The sequence below is a fragment of the Haliotis rubra genome, unplaced genomic scaffold, assembly GCF_003918875.1.
Source record: "Haliotis rubra isolate DU_JTF1 unplaced genomic scaffold, ASM391887v1 Scf19, whole genome shotgun sequence".
Lineage (NCBI taxonomy): Eukaryota > Metazoa > Mollusca > Gastropoda > Lepetellida > Haliotidae > Haliotis > Haliotis rubra.
In genome coordinates this window covers 1,961,613-1,976,532 of record NW_025765891.1, presented here as the reverse complement: position 1 = coordinate 1,976,532, position 14,920 = coordinate 1,961,613, and the positions used below count along the sequence as shown (strand labels likewise).

The window sequence follows — 14,920 nt, the reverse complement described above, 5'->3', positions numbered from 1 at the left end:
TCATATGTGATTCAATGTTATTCGAGATAAAGAATTACTACCACGAAGTGCCAAATGAGTTGCCATTGACAGCATGGTACATTGAAATGTTACTCGCTTGTAAGCGGGGTACATTGAAAATAATAGAAGAGCGCTCAGCCATTCAGAAAGCGACATTTATGTGTGAGGTAAGATAATGTTAGATATATGGTCAGTATGACCGTCGGTGTACAGTGTACCCTTGGGAACAAACTGTCACCGATTTGACACTGGGATATATTGCAAGACGGCCTCAGATTCATATACAATGTATAGCAATCAATACAAATGTAGTAGTGTCCACACAACTTATAATCCTCCACATGCAAGGGAAGTACACTGAATGAACTGCTACATTTGAAAATGGAAGAAAATCTCATAAAGTAACACTAAATTGGCAATGGCTGAGCTCTTGTTAATTGTTCAATATAATACAGCCATGGTATTCAGTTACAAGGAACAATGTTTCCTTGTTGTCATGGTAATGCAAATTGTTGCATATAATGGTTGGTGTGGAACAATCCATTTTAGCGCTGCCGGTATTTTCATGGTTTCGTCTGAAGTGTTTACACTTCAACCAACACAAACTGTTTTCTCTTTTATTAATAGAATCAATCTAAGCAAGAAACTCTGTCAGATTCGAAGCAGATTCTTTAAAAAACATACATAACATGTTCCTGTAAACATTGACACACCGGGGTACAACATTGTTTAATAACTTTATTGCTGGTTTCATCTGTCACAAAGTAATTATCAACATTTTTCACAGAAACAGTGTTTATTATTTAAACTCACGAACTCTCAGATAACAATTTTGAACACAGCTGGTGAGTGAGTGAGTGACGTTATAAGTTGCTTATAGCAATACTCCAGCAAAATCAGAGCGGGGGACACCATAAATGGGCTTCACGCATTGTACCCATGTAGGAAATCAAACCAAGGTGTTCAGCTTGAGTTGCGAATGCTTTAACCAATAGGCTACCCAAACACAGTCACGGATCAACTCAAAATTGTAAAATTTGTGTCATTAAGCAAGACTATGACCTGATATTATTCATGATATTCTTGTAGCAAGTCCTGCCCCAGTGAAAGAACAAATCCATTACATTTGTGTGTGAAATTCAGAGAAATATCTTGACTCCCAACTTCATTATCTTGGCAAATCACTGAAAAAGATTTTTCTTTTTTTAATATTTCGCAAATTTTCCTAAAGGTGAAAATGAGACATTCTCAGTATTTAGATATGAAAAAAAAACACATCATCATACAGGTTGAAACCCTATTTGGTGTGTTTGGAGATGGACTCAACATTTCTTTTGTAATTTCAAGCTGAAGTTGATTATTAAATATCATAGTTTATCATCCAAAACAGTGTTCCACAAGAGATATGGCTTGTGTGAGATCATACGATATCTCCTAGGAGATATCGTTTTAACAGTAGATTTTGTACAATGCCCTGACAATGCTGTGACATCATAAACTTGATGATGTCACAATGCTATGACATCGCTGCACTGCAAGTCTAATGGCAGTAACATGTTCAGAGATGTACATTTTTTTGGTGTAAAACAATGAAGAGTGATTTGAGTGATAAATAGAATCTCACCCTCATGCCTTCTGACATCAAATATATCACCACAAGTTAACAAAGTTACAAATATCCGAGTCTTGTCTCAGACCACGACACTTCCAGACCTGTGTGTACAGTAGCACGTGACACGCTGATGGACGCCACAAATCCCCTCGTCTCATCAGGTCTTTAATCCATCGGGGATTGCAGAGTGATTTCAGTCAGTACACACGGGAAGTAATTAATCTTGGCATAAACACATTATTAAGTGATAGACGCTGATTGCTGCAGCTAAGTAACAGATAATCCCTCATGAGGTGTAAAAAACCCACCTCAGCAGCTTCTATACATTTCACACATTGGTTGTGTTCTGGTTTCTTACTGCAGTATAATCTAGTGACGTCATCCCATTGCCAATTAGAGTTAATGTATAATTGACGAATCACTTCCTGCTCTTGTTTTATTCCACAGAATATCCACCTGCCCCTTGGATATACGACAGAAAGTCCAAGTACCAAGGTAAATTATGCAACAAGTGTAGAAATGAGCACAGCTCACATACTCCCACTTCGAGGCATGGAAATGACTGACATATATCCAGACAAAGTTTCGGGATGGAAACTTGTAATATTGTAATATCTTGTAATATCTTTTGTTGAGTCCCCTCTGGGAATAGAACCCACATTGTGTGGCACCTAATCAAGCAGCACACAAAGTCAGCGATCTAACCCACTCAGCCACCACTGTTTCCACAAAATGGAAGTCAAGCAACTGGTAGCCAAGATACTTTGTGTACTGTCTGATAAGTGTTAGACAGATTAGGGGGGCCATCTTGCCCAAAAGAATCTCTATAAGCGATATCAATTACACTGTATTCTGAAGCTTGGATTGACAACAGCTTTCCAAACACAGACTTCTTGCACCTTTCCAAACTACAGTGATAAACAGAAGAGAAAATTGATGAAGATGCTCACAGTATACAGAGGATGTTTACAGCTCCGAACAACACACATCACAGACGACCCCTCAAAAGGGCCAAAGCCAATTTAACCAACAAAAACCCGAGCTATTCTGAGGAAGACACTCCTTCCATGGCATCTGAAGTGATCAGTTCTTGCTGCATCTTAAAGACAGGATGCGGAATAAGGATGACATGTGCAGGGTTCCATACATTCAGAAGAGGTGGAGAGCCAGCCAGGAGATATACCACCAACTGGTACTGTCAGCTCTGTCATTGTGTTAATTGTGGACCGCTGTGTGTATTGCTGTTCAGAGTTGAATGTTTGTCCCATGCTAACTGTGCTGGTTGGAAAAGGTGACAAAATGCCTGGAACCTTGCTCATGATATCAATCACTGGATTGTTTGACCCACATTCAATTTATATTTACACATCACCATAACATAACTGAAATATTGCTGAGTGCAGTGTTAAACAGTTGACAACGAACACAGACATATCACTCTGAATAGATCAAATGTTTGATGTTAACCAAGGTAACACATGACTCTCCTGGCCATGCTTCAGCAGGAGTAGCTATACAAAATGCCACTTAAAGATCTCCACAGATTTAGCTTGGAAGAAGATTGACAGTTTGGGATTAACAACCTGTTAGTCATTTGGAATGGTTCGTTGAACACGAGAGCTTGGAATTGTGGGCATATGATACTGTCATGAACTCAATGGCTTGTATTTTGGAAAGCCATGTGATGTGCACTTTCTTGGTCGACAACTTGGCAGCAATTTCTGATGGTCTCTTTATCATGGACATAGAGCCAAGAGAAGTGGGTGGTGGCTTGCCTGAGCTCACTGTGTGTTTAAATCTGACTACATCTGACCACCCTTGCTATGAGGTAAGTCACATGTCGGAGATTGATTAAAAATTGCTTTAATGAAAATATCTTTTTAGACATTTGGACAGATGGAAAATTGCCACCTGTTCCGACTGGAGTATTACAAACAGAGACAGGTAGTTCTTTTCGACACAAGTCATGTTCGAGGTCTGTATATCCCAGGACAGTGTGATTAACATTCTCCATGATCCACTCGTAATTACATGCTGCCACACTCAATGCTTGCTGCACACATTTCACATGTTTGTGTAAACATAACCACTGAAACAGAACAGCGTCAGTAAGCCAGATGTTGTCTGTACATATTGTCACTGGTTAACTCTGTACTCTTGTCATTACTTTGGTTAAATTGACAAGCCAGCACTACAGACCATGGATTACAGTCAGAGTGAATGGGAGATTCAAACCCATGGCCAAAGGGCCTTGGTACCAGACTAGTAGGTAACTTGGCATCCTGTAGGCAGCCTTACCATCAAGAATGTCAACAACTGAAATCAGAATAAAATAGGACAAGTGAACATATATTTTACACACACTACATGTGTGTTGCACATCATGAAGAATAGTCGGTCTAACAGTCCCTGAAATGCATTATTTTCCCTTCTAACTGACCCTTTCTGCAATACTAAAGCCTTAATTAAGTCTAGAATCCCTCAGGGTTAGGATTTCCCTCATTACCGGGGCTCCTTTTCAGTTTAAAAAACATTGTTTGTTTCTATCAAAATTCTATATAATCAGAGACTAAGCGCAAGTCTATATGAAGAAGTAAGAGTTGTGGTGACCACTCTCCTGGTGAGACGTATCTCCAACACTCAGAACATGACAGGCTGATCAACACGTAAGCCTGACTTCCTGTTCTGGGACTCGAGACAGGTGGTCAGACAGAGAGAAATCAGTGGACAGTACAGGATGCTCCTGCTGTCTCACGCACCACTCACAGCCACCATCAGGCCTCTCCTTGTCTCCATCTACCTCCTAATGAGTCAATGATGGTATTGGTCACTCTTGCCATCAGGTGGATGACTGAGCTGGACAGGACAGAGAGAGGAGAAAGGGTTGGGGGGAGGGGTTTTACGCCGCTTTTAGCAATATTCCAGCAATATTACGTCGAGGTACACCAGAAATCGGCTTCACACGTTGTACCCATGTGGGGATTTGAACTCAGGCCTTCGAGCTTGACGAGCGAGCGCTTTAACCACTGGGCTACCCCCATCGCCCCATATGAATAATAAGGCACAATGGTAGTTCATTTTGTTGTCCAACTGACTTTTTACATATGCACTCCAGTAATGCAGAGTAATTGTATTAGAGATGGGAAACAATATATAGCTGAAAGTTCAAACGATGATGCATTGTCTGGTAGGCTTGGTACACTACTGCAATCAATATAGCTTTGATTGTTGAAATGTAAAAATTTGCATTCATATATTCGTTTTTGCAGACAATATGCAAAATATCTCTTGAAAAAAATGTGTTGTCTCAGTCACAATAACTGATAGTTTGGTAAAAAATGGATATACTACTTTCTGAACAACTAATTACACTGACACAAGGTCTCTGCTGACTTAGCAAGTGAGGAAAAGTGTTGTTTTTAGGTCTCTAAATTGATTAATGACTTTGCAGTGAGTGATTCTGTCCCATATTATTACAGACCCACTAATCATCATGTTGCCTTACGATGACTTTAGTTAAGATGCCTTCACACATGAAAATCTGGATTGAATATAAATGCATCTGAAGACCATCCAGTTTCTACCCTCCAAACACCAATGGTGTCTGGTTATATAACAGGTTATCACAGAGGATTTCTAATCATCTGGTAACTTGAACTCCAATGCAAGTGAACAGTGATTTGATTGGCTGTTTGGGCTGGATTTCTTAATACTGTTTCCTGATTATTCAAACCCAGAATTGTGTTGCTGACCTATAGTGCCTGGTCCAGGGCCAATCATAGACATCTTGCATCTGCAGAAAACCTTCCCCAAATCACAGATCACAACATTCCCATTGTAGATAACACATTCCCACTTAATTCAAATCACAAATAATGCGTTAAAGCAAGAACCGAGAGCTGACACTAGATACTTGGAACACTCTTAGACAAGGTCCATATTCATTTGGGGTCAACACCAGGGTACAACGCTATACTGTTTATCTCAAGATAAATCCGGTTTAAGTAAATCCTGATACTTTTATAACAATCTGCATAAGGTGGAGAGGTATCTGACACACTAAACCTTGCCTAGGGGTGAGTGTAAAACCGCCTGACTCTCCTAAGGTGACCTGTCCGGAATGGTAGGCTTGTCACTCGACATGAGCCAAGCTCTGAATAAAAACATTGTACCCAACTTGATTGTTATCCATGCTGTCATCAGCAGAGAGAGAAGTTCCTACTGGTGGCTTGTCCTGCACATAATCTCAGGATGTCCAATCAAAACATGCTGATTTATCCATGGTGACTGAAAGTTGCAATGCAGAAACATCCATCTCTACAGAAGATAGTTCTTGGTTGATGCTGTAAATTACTGATTGAATAAGTGTATTCTGAGAAATCATAAACTTTTCTCGATACACAGGGACAAGGTCAGTAGTTTGACTTTCATCCTGATCCAGTGTGTCCGGATCCTGGTCCAGGTCCGAGTTCGAGTCTGGGTGCTAAGCTACTCACATATTTGAATCATGCATGTTGTCCGTCTCCTTTTAAACATGCAAGTGAACAAAGGGTGATGTTTGTTGACCAAGGTGTTATCACCATGTTCATTTTCTTCTTGCCCGGGTGAGACATAAGAGACACCTTAGATGGCTTACACGTACAGGACAAAAATTTTGACCTCATCATTTTAGATGAATAATTAGACTGTGATGACCCTGGTCAAGTAGAATTCCTCACCAACATCAATTGTTGGAACTGTACATCCCATAGTGACTTACACGGATCACATCTAGAACCCTGAGAACAATACCTCTCTACATATTTAACATTATGGATGACAGTCACAGCAATGTTAGGGAGGGATCCATTCCCTACACAATAACAACCACAACTTAAATATATCTTTCAGAATCAAAATATATATAACCAATAAACGACATGCAAAAATGAAAACCTTTAAGAATGTAAATGTATGAATATGAACTGATTTCTGACAAAGGAAAACTTAATCCCTTTCTACTTTCACAAATACATGTATAAGACATGTTATATTTCCCTCCTAGCATGTTTCCAGAATAGGCTTTGGCAGGAATGTTCTATCTGCATTCTGATTGGTTGACAGCTCACAGTAAAGAGAAAAGTCTGCTGAATATCTTCTAGAGTGAGGACAGCCATTACACAATAATAATTGCTATGATGTAATATAGGTAGAATATCTGAAGGGATTATAGCAACACAAAACTGGCTTCATTAACCGCGGACCCAGGTGTTTTCTGGATGGACGTTCCATTAGCGCTATCACCACCTTCAAGAAACGAACCAAATATCAGTGTCAGTGTGTGGGGGATAATGATTCCTGTGACAAGGACGTCTGAGAGTGAATGTGAAAGGCTTTGTAACAGAACCTCACTTGACATATAGAATCACTGTGACCCAAGTATGTAAGGTGGTTGGGGAAACAGGTCTTTGATAGAACAAGAAACAAATGTCTATTTGTGGGCATTAGGTAAAGTCAAAAAAGTATATATGTGTTTCTCATTTCCTGTTTTGCAGCTTTTTTTCTGGTTGTTCTCGGCTGCAGCAAAGCTTTTATCACATCCCATTACTGTTCTTGTTTGAAGAAAAAGTATCCATTTTTTGAACTTCAACACAGAAAAAACAGCCATTTAAAGAAAAATACATCAAAAAGATGTTTCAGTGTAATTTGTTTATTATTCATTGACCTTGTGTCATTATTTACTGATTCCACAATGTATTTCTGTACACACCAATATCTTGGTTCACCTTGGAATTAACATGCAACAGTGTGATCACTTGTGATCAGTTCACAGCTTGTTTGTGACAATCTGCCTGGCCTTCAGCCTGTGTTGTTTGTGAAGTTCTGTAAGACATTAAATCCCCCACAAGGTTTCTGATAACACCAAGAAAACTTCAGTGTTTTCTGAGAACATGTAGGCATGGCAGATACATCTAGACTACCTCTTTGTCTCACACTGTTTACATAATACAGACAAATGCTATGGATATATTTTCAGTATATGGCCTCCTATGGATGACAACTTCTGTACGCTATGATGAAGTGACATTTTGGTATGGATCCCTGTAATGTTGTCAAGTACTGCAGTCAGTCTTGTTTGACAACAATATAAGGATATGATATTGAAAAGTTGCACAATAATAAAGAACTTGACATCCACAAAGCATTTTGCCTTTATTCTTACTCACCAACTTCTAAATTTTCCAAATTAAACAGGGCCTATTTCTGGTGCCCCCTGCCGTGATATTGCTGGATTATTGATGAAAGCAGCGTAAAACCAAACTCGCTCAAAATAAAAAAGATCATGTTTATATAATGTATGATGACGTGTGATCCGATCCGATGCTCATTTGATAGCTGGCCATAAAATGCTGATGTCTCATGAATTCTTATCTGGTATAAATCAGGAAATTGACATCATTGCCCAAGGGAGATAATCCATTCGATGTGTAAAGGAGATGCTGCCTTCACTACAGAAGATACCCTCTAAATAACCATGACCATCAAACCTCATGGTGTAAAACTACCTACATTGTTGTTATTGTGTTGCATATAACCAGTCAATGTCAGTGTTGTACCAACAGCATGGATAAGTATAATTCACAGCCATAGGCTGTCTGTAGGGCACAACTTGGAAGCGTGTAAGGGACATCTGTGGATGGGGGTGCACGTTATTGTTTGGGGGATTGAATGAGTGAGTTTAGTTTTACGCCCCTTTTAGCAATATACCAGCAATGGGGACACAAGAAATGGTCTTCACACATTGTACCCATGTGGGGAATTGAACCCGGGTCTTCGGAGTGATGAGCGAGCGCTTTAACCACTAGGCTACCCCACCAACCTGTTTGTGGGAAAAGGGGTGAAAGTTTCACAGACACCGGCCTGTAAAAGGGGAGGTAAATAATGTAAAAGTTTAAAATTAACAGACAAAAGGACACTCCCTGCCTGAGCTGAAAGTGAACTGAAAATTTAAATCAGAAACACTTAACTCAAAAAGTATAATTGTCTAATGTATGCCTATTAGTTTATGAAAAAGTACTATTCTTGTGAAACTCTAAAGTGTGATTTCCAATGTTGAACACCCCAGGACAGTCAGAAGCTGATGGACAGGTCTTGTGTTGCTAGGGAATTAAAGTAATTGCTAAGATACACCGTAGGAAGTACGCAAATCCTGAATGGTCACATGAGAGGAAACTGCTCAAGGCACCAAGATCCTTCTTCAAGAAGATCCCTCCTGAGCCGGAAGCTCTATTTCGACAAGGAGTAACAGGAATATATGCAGACAAATTGTGAATAATTTCTTAAAAGCATTAATGCTGTGATGTGGGCTGGACATCAAGAATGAAAGCAATTACTAACAATTATTCATAATTGGGCTTAGTTTTGAAAGGCAGAAAAAAATCAATGCTCGTTTTTCAGGTCATTTGATGTGTGTATTATTCAAAAGTGATACCATTTTCAGAAAAATACTTCATGGTAATTCAATTCATCCTAACATGGATTTAAACTGCATTTTAAACACAAAAGGTTATTACTGTCTTTCTTAGAGGAATTATCACATATGTGAGCACCTGATCCCCATGTTATTAAAAATTCAATAACTGTTTTCGAAACAAATTTACACGTCAACCACAGATGCCAGGAGATGGATCATTCGTCACGTGAAATGAAGTGTAATGATTCAATCAATATTCTTAAAACCCCTTCTGGGAGAAAGCAAGTGGAATAACTCCTCCCATTAAGTTGACAGCTAGTGGGCAGACAAGTGAATGCTATTAAATACAGCCATATATGAGCTGTATCCCTATAAATATTCGAGTTGTGGACTGTCAACAAGTGGTCGACTGCATGAACACTGGTGTACTATGCAATTAGGGCAGGATGACACTCAATTAGCCATATGAGCAGCCATGATCTTCAGTGAGTGAGTGAGTGAGTGAGTGAGTGAGTGAGTGAGTGAGAGTGAGTGAGTTGAGTTGAGTTGAGTTGAGTTGAGTTGAGCCATATAGTGACGAGAAATGTTTTGCATACACAATAAATTTTAATTATTAAATAATCAGTCATCGAAGGACTGTAAGATAACTAGACTATCACAGATGGTGTCTAAATCTAAAACCATTTTATTTACGAAGACAATACAATATAAAAACAGGCTATAGGTCACCAACAACTGAAGGAGGATCACCATACTAGGGACGCCATGATGTTCAGATTCTTATAAATCACCTCTCAGTTATGACAAGCATGATAACCTTCACCTTCATCGGATCCCCGCACCTTTAGTGGATCCTCAGAGGAGTTGAGATTAGTCTTCCACAAGATTCATGATGGCCTTGTATTTAGTCCTGAGTGAGTGAGTCAGTTTAGTTTTACGCCACTTTTAGCAATATTCCAGCAATATCATAGTGGGGGGACAGCAGAAATGGGCTTCATGCATTGTACTCATGTGGGGAATCGAACCTGGGTCTTTGGCGTGATAAGCGAACACTTTAACCACTAGGCTACCCTACCACCCCATATATAGTCCTGAAATTACAACTGGAGGAAAATTTTAATGTTGCAGGAACATCAGATCAGCAGGTGATGTATGTGTAAAAGTGTTTCAGAAGTCTGTCTCATAGTCCCTGAGCATGAACATTTTCTCTTCTGCCCAACCTTTAGAAAAGTTTAGATTTTCTATAAATTCCAGTTCTGAATTCCCATCAACAGGGATCCTTTTTATTTGGACTTTTGCTTTGATATTTCATCATATATTCCTTTTGTTTGATTATTTCTCATGACAAACTAGAATTCTGGGTACATTCCAGTAGGATTGGATCATGTAAGCAAACAACATTGTTTAGCAATTATATAGAAATAATGTCTCTAACACTTACCTATATAAACTTCACAAGTGGTCTCTAATAACACTTTTTACAAACTTATACAGAACAGCTCATGGTTACTTATTCAGAGGGCATGGTGGGTAGCCTTGTGGTTAAAGTGTTCAATCACCACGCTGCACACCGGGTTTGATTCCCCACATGGGTACAATGTGTGAAGCACATTTCCGGTGTCCGTCACTGTGATATTCTTGGAGTATTGCAAAAAGCCATGTAAAACTTACTCACTCACTCACTCACATTTTTAGATACAAACTAGTGCTGGTCTCCATTCACCAGCTGTTGCCAAGTTATGAGGAAGTACAAAACGTCATGCTCAGTTGTCATGTATGGATTCATATAACTCCATTATGTCAGGCTGATATTTATCCTTTACAAGTAAATCAATCAGTTGTGTGTTTACAGCAGACAAGCCCCTGAAACCAGTAATACACGGACACCGTTTATAGGTGATATTACAGTACGAACTGCTGTTGCAACTAATCGATATAGACATCATGTTTCAAAATGAAAAACATGAAAAATTTGGGTTATAATTGTTTGAATTGGAAGACAGCCAGCAAATGCCATTTTAAAGGATGTTGTACAATGGTCAGCTATGGTGGAGTTAAAGTACAAAACAAAAACACCAGCCATGCCTTTAATCCATTCAATATATCACCGGTCTTTACTAGCCAAATACCAGCCAAAATGCCATGGAGAAACATGGAAAAGTGGGACACTAGAATACATGCTCAACTGGAATTTGAACTAACAGCTTTGGAAAGAAATCTGACATTGAAAAGCATCAGTATGACACTTGCATGATATGCATGAATAGTTTCAAGATGTGTTCAACTGTTCATAAGCAATACTCTTGAAAGGAACCAACATCCCACTGAAAAAACAACAACACAAACATAGTCCAGCCATAGCTCTGACAAAATATAAACTCCTAATGTTGTATTCATCCAAGAATTCATTGATGAAGGACACTGCCCAAACCTATTTCCCACACCAGTTTCCAGTTAGGGAGGAGGGATTATTCAAATAATCAAAACTCAGATGAAATAATATGAACTACCAAGCACTAATACCCAACATTATGCAGAGTCAATTTAAATAGAAAAAATAGCAATGTCCCTTTTACCCTCTCTCTCTGTGTGCATGCATGCATGTGTGTGTGTGTGCATGCATGTGTGTGCGTGCATGTGTGCATGTGTGCCTGTGTGCCTGCTTGCGAAAACCTCACAAGAAAGAATCTGTGTTCTGGAGGTGGTAGGTTACTAGCCCTTGCCTCAACAACCAATGTTTACCGTGAGCTTTAACCAGCCAATAGGTAAATGACACACAGGTCTAATTTTCCAAAACAGAGGCTTGTCCTCCATGGACAGTCCAATAATCTACCAGTAGTTGTGAGTACACCGAATTTTGAAACATTACTAAAACTGGGACATAAACCCATGACAAGTGTATTGCCAAGGGAGGTAACTCTTCACAGCAAGAAGCAGCAGACCACAAAGCTGAACTTCAAATGCGGACAATGTTAACAGGAAATATGAATATCTAACAATCACTGATCTGATTATACAGCCTTGTTTTTCACTTCTGGAGCTGTGTAGCTACAGAATGTTTTTCAGGTAATTAACACAAAGAGACACCAAAACAATAAAGTGAACATTACAGCCATTCACTCACTAATGTTCTACATTACCAGTATATTATATATACAAAAGTTTGTAGTCAAATGTAGTTGCAACAACCAATCAATAATGCTGTAGCACATCAAAGAAAACAGCTGTATATGAATACAGACAAATATGCTAATCTGCTTTAAAAAATTCATGTGTTATATTTAGAAAGAAAAACAGATAATAGAGCCATCTGGTGTGTAGACTATCTATGGTAATACAGGTGATATCATCACCTACTAAGTCATACTGCCCCAGCTGGAATACGTATATATATAACCCGCCTGTGAGTGGCAGAGGGTGAACTGGGGTTGCTGATCGATACCTGGCCTTCATACACACGTGTATCGAATCAGTTCATGACCAGTCATAGCTTAACTAATCTTTGCCGTCAGGAAATATTAAGTAGACATATATAACTATTCAAAAAATATAATTAAGTACAGGAGTTGAATGACCAACCTATTTCTATGCAAATATTATTGTACCTTTATGTTCAGTTTTATCTACCATGCTTGTTTATTTAATTATTTTCAGATAAACCACAAACATTATACTGGGAAAGGGTCATTCACGCTGGTGTGCATGACACCATAGGTTCATCAGCCTGAACTGGGGATTGTACAGCCTCTTCACTCAACTCTGTTCCGAGTCCGAGGTGACAGATACAGTGTGATCAAGAGGAAAGAGATAATCCAGCTAGAGTTACCTCCCATCAATGTTATCCCAACTCTAACTGGCCGACTGTTCCTACATGTGCAGCAACTGGGGTGACATTGCTATACACCTGTATTTACAGAATACTGCCCTTGTAGGCCAGTAGAAACTGCACTGAACCTAGACATTCCTGATAACAGGCCAATTTTTTTTTTTTCATGCTTTGATGTTTACTGATCACAAAACAAGAAAAATCAAGAATGGGAAATTATTTTTTATAACAAGAGAAAAAAATGATTTTTTAAAAATCTATACCAATATTCGCTCTTGCTATGGTTCATAATCCCATCGGTGAATGCTTCACAAGCACGAATGTTTGTTTGGTTACATGCGATTTTGTTTGGAATGACCTCCTCTCTCAGAATTAACTACACGAGAATCCTCAGAGAATTTTTAAATGATGACCCTAATTTCCCCACTGATGGCTTTAGAATGACCCTGGACTGTATCAACACATTGAGGGTTGCTGGCGATTTATATGTCACAGGCAACGAGAGCTAAATGGTTTACCCCCAAAAGCTTTCTATTAATTACTTCCCTATTGCTTGGCTATGGAGCACATAAATGCCATAAATACCTTTAGGTCTCCCTAGACCTGGAAAGTAAGTGTTGGTTTTATGCTCATCACACACTGAATCAAACATGGTCACACGGATCACTCAATCTTTGTAACAGATCAAAAACCATGGCATTTCTTAAATATGGTTTAATTTGACAGGGAAAAGGGTGGGTGAGTGAGTGAATGAGTGCATGGGTGGGTGGGTGAGTGAGTGAGTGAGTGAGTGAGAGTGAGTGAGTGAGTTTTTAACTGCTTTTAGCATTAGAAGTGGGTTTCACAAGAACCTAAGAAGGTAAAAGATTGTGATAATTATTTAACAGCAGAGAAGACAGTGAGATACAGGAAGTCTTTCAAAGCAGCCAGGAAGGAATCTGTAACAACAGATTGTGAAGACATGTCAAGAACTGATATCTGGGTGAAGGACAAAATGATGAAGAACCTCTCAACTCAGTCATGCTGTCCAGGTAACAGCTGATTGCCATGACAACATGTGTGTGCATGTAGTGTTTTTAATGAGTGTAAAATTGTTACAGGTACCTGCATACAGGTATTGTTATATGAGAACCTTGCCATGAAGTTGACTGTGGCTACATGATCAATGATGATTGGCTCTGATGTCATCCCTATTGTGATGTCATTACACATCACATTGTTACATCATCCAATAATGATCACATGCTACACAGCTTGAAAATCTGATGTCAGTTTTGCTTTGTCTGGGTATTTATTAACCAGCTCATATCAAAGCATACAGTTAATATAATAGATATTACACCATTACAGTGAGCTACAGCTATATCATGACAGTATGTCCATCAAATGGAGGTAAGGATGATCACCACTGAGAGAGGGTATTGTCATAGCAACTAATTCATGGTCATTAATTTACAATGTAGCCTCCATTTACTTAAAACCCCTCCATTGTTTATATCTACACTTATCAAGTGCCATTCAATTCAGCCTTCATTGAGTTAGGTCAACATATAGGTTGTACTACACCGAATCAGAATCCGTAGTTTGACAAGCACTGTTTGTAGGGAGCCTTCAGTGAAGACTGAATCATCTGACAGCTGTGATTGGGTGATATTGTGTAAGACATTTGTGTGTTTTTAAATGTACATCCAACCAGTAATTAAAAATATTTAGTCCTGTTTGTTTTTTCATGATTACTTATACTGAATGTGACCACAGGTATTTTCTGTGGCTGACATTTTGTGCGGAACTGGTGTTCAAGGTCTGTTTAGCTTATTGTACTCAGAAATGGGGCTGGCTAAGGTAGTCTTTATTTTTTATTGTTTTGCTCTTTTAAGGCCATACTATGCAGGCCTGTACATGTCATACATGTAGCCTTAACTTATTTATAAATAAATATAACATCACTATAAAAGCCAATGGGAGAATATTTTAACCACCAGGATACCCCATTGCCTCCATCACGGGAAAAGACCCATGGAAACATGGA

The 14,920-nt window shown here is 39.0% G+C and overlaps 1 protein-coding gene and 1 long non-coding RNA gene across 5 annotated transcripts in view; one reads left to right on the top strand and one right to left on the bottom strand.

Moving 5' to 3' along the window:
* The window catches only part of LOC124274360, a 38,417-nt gene extending 25,292 nt beyond the window's left edge, over window positions 1-13,125 (top strand). Inside the window, exon 2 of the long non-coding RNA XR_006897922.1 lies at window positions 12,720-13,125. This is a non-coding gene — a long non-coding RNA (uncharacterized LOC124274360). The remainder of the gene's footprint in view (window positions 1-12,719) is intronic.
* LOC124274358 (Kv channel-interacting protein 4-like) overlaps window positions 1-14,920 on the bottom strand; it is a 462,530-nt gene that overhangs the window by 307,922 nt on the left and 139,688 nt on the right. The gene's annotated exons all lie outside the window — the stretch shown is intronic.